This window comes from Pagrus major, chromosome 17, assembly GCF_040436345.1.
Source record: "Pagrus major chromosome 17, Pma_NU_1.0".
Taxonomy (NCBI): Eukaryota; Metazoa; Chordata; class Actinopteri; order Spariformes; family Sparidae; genus Pagrus; species Pagrus major.
Window position 1 is genome coordinate 30,410,965 of NC_133231.1, and position 3,040 is coordinate 30,414,004.

Here is a 3,040-nt window from a genome sequence, read left to right on the forward strand (position 1 = left end):
CGCGCCACCTCGAATGACTCGCTCTGCCCATCTCCAGGGGCAACCCGAACCCCCCTGACAGACACAATCTGACAGGAAGCAAGGAGCAGCCGGGGAGGGCTGGAAGCACACGGAGACCTCTCAGAGAAAAGAGTGGCGGTCGGAGAGGAAGAAAGAAAACTCCGTCCGGCGTGACTGAGCGGCTGAGAGAGACGTCAAGTTCACAGGAATGATTTGGAAACGGCCTCGAGCGGCAGCCATGTCTTATTAGCTGTTAGCCGCTGACTGCGTGTGTCACCGGAGGGCGAAACTTTTAAAAGAAGTGACAAAAGACATAAGCTGCAAGACTCTGTAGTTAAACTGTGTGTGTGTGTGTGTGTGTGTGTGTGTGTGTGTGTGTGTGTGTGTGTGTGTGTGTGTGTGTGTGTGTGTGTGGTGACGTCTGCGTGCTACAAGCAGATTAGGAGGAAACTGCTGTGAGTTTCATACCTCAGACAGGGCGACAGAAACAAACAACAGGAGATCAGCTCTGGTCTGTCTGCACTCCTTATTTAGTTCGAGCCACATTTCAGAGTGGGAAACTAACTGATGATACAGTTACAGATAATAAACTGTGCAGCAACAACAGCGACCTGCACGACCTGCTGAGAGCCGACCGCACCGTCAGACACTGAGAGACCAAGGAAACAGAGTTTAAAACTAAAATACACTGCATTCAAAAACTGCACTCTTTGCAGGAAGACTCCCTTTATTATTTATTTATCTTACAAGACGAGACAGAAGTTACTGATCAGCTTTATTCCAGGACTATAAAAACAAAACCCTGAACTAGCATCGTTGGCTTTATTTAGTATCATCATAGAAAGGTGACACACACCATCGGCTTTAAAGGTGCTATTTGTAAGGTTTTTTGTCTCATTCCCAATTTGTCATAAACGTACGCTTCAGGATCGTAGGACGGGTCGGCCAACACCCCAAAGTGTCAGTTCTTGACGAGTTGGTACCTTAATGAGGCGCTGATCACTGACAGCAGACTAGAAATGCAGATTTATCTTTGATTAGATAATGTCAAGATCAAGAATCTCCCTCCCCAGATGTATCTCAGGAGTAAAATGTCTTCCCATGTATTCGAAGTGGGACACAGTTTATCAGTGGTGAACTAAGATACGACGTTTTCGTCCCCATGGACAAACTTCTGTTTGCATACAGCTACGATCAGCGTAGAAACAACATGTAACTGACAGTCGGCGGTCCAAGAAACATTAAAATAAACAGATGTCAAATATATTGCACATGCCCTGAAACAAAGACGACAAAGACAACTGGAGTAAGTCTTTAGAAAATGTGGTAGTGATCAGGATTTGTTTGAATTGATTATACATTGAAGGCTGAATAGTTTTGAATGTTTTCATTTAAGAACTCAAAAACAGGTTATTTCTTTCAACATATAACACGATCAGGATAAAACTACACAATACTGTGTTTGATGTAAAATCAGAGTCGGCTACGTGAGGAGCTAAAAGAACAGATAAAGTAAAATTAAGTTATTGAATTTGAAACGAAATAACACAAAATAATGACTCATTTTAGTTACGATGCTGCCGTCTGTCGCTGTTCAACACCTGGCAACAAAATGTCACTCAGACTGAAGCGGCTACACGGTTAAAATGTGAGATCAGTTTGTGTAAAATGTGACAAATTACTTGTATTTTAGTTAAACACATTTTCTCACACCAGCATTTTGTGTTTTATTTGAATATCTGTTATTGTATTAATACTCTCTGATGTATCTGTGCTCGTCTCTGATCGTCGATTAAGACATTTTGAATCGGATAAATTCTTAACGGCGATTAATCGATTAATCATTAATCATTAACATCTCTAGTTGGCCTACATCTGTTATTGCATCACTAAAATCTTTCAGTTTTACTTAAAATCAAAATGATCATGATACTCTGAACACTTTTACAGACCTTTATATAGTTTGGGTGTGAAAATGGTTTTATCTCTATGTGCACATGTACTCAAGTAAACAACAACTTTAAGGTACTTGTACTTACTTGAGTATTCACATTCCCAGTTCTACTCCACAAGCTACATGTCAGAGTAAATATGTATTTTTTGACAGCTATAGATTCTGGTTACTGTGACATTAAGACTTCATCTGTAAAACATTAAAAACCTTTTAAAATATAAAGTCTGAACAGTTCAAATGGCTCCAACTCGACCAGCCACAACATTCGCAGTCAAAAACACAATATAATAATATAATAATGTAATAATAAAACACTTTCTGCATAATTAGTACAAGTTCAGCCTCCTGATGATACTTCAGGACTTTCTCTGACATTTTGGTTGAACTACTTCACTGACTACAACAACAACACGCTGTCACCTGTGTGTCTCAGTAACATCACGCACGCATCACGCATTTTGTTAATGGAAACAGATGCATCACGCACAATAAAGACAAAGTGAGCGTGAAAACACGAGCTGAGGAACAACACATGATGCACTTACTTCATTTTCTTCAGGCTCAGCTGTCGGTCAGGATCAGAAGTTCTCCCTGCAGAGCCTCCAGACACACAGACAGACACACAGACAGGCAGGCAGACAGACAGACAGACAGGCAGTCAGACAGGCAGTCAGACAGACACACAGACAGACAGGCAGACAGACAGGCAGGCAGACAGACAGACAGACAGGTGCAGGTCGATCTTTGTGTCTGTTTCCGACCACAAAGTCCTTCAGCAGCCTCTCAGAGCTGAAGCGACCGACCGCTTCCAGGAGGCAGAGACAGAGACAGAGGCTTTGACCGCCAAGAGGAGAGGAGGTGAAGAGAGGAGGAATTAGGATGAGGGCAGAGTTAAAGCACCAACACCTCCTCCTCCTCCTCCTCCTCCACCTCCTCCTCCTCCTCCTCCTCCCCCTGACTGGAAAATCATAATCCCTGCTGAGGGAGGAGGACAGACTGAGAGGTGAGCAAATGAGAAAAGAGTGCTTATTAATTATTTTCTGTCATTAAATGAGGAGCTAAATATGCTAAACTAATATCATGAGG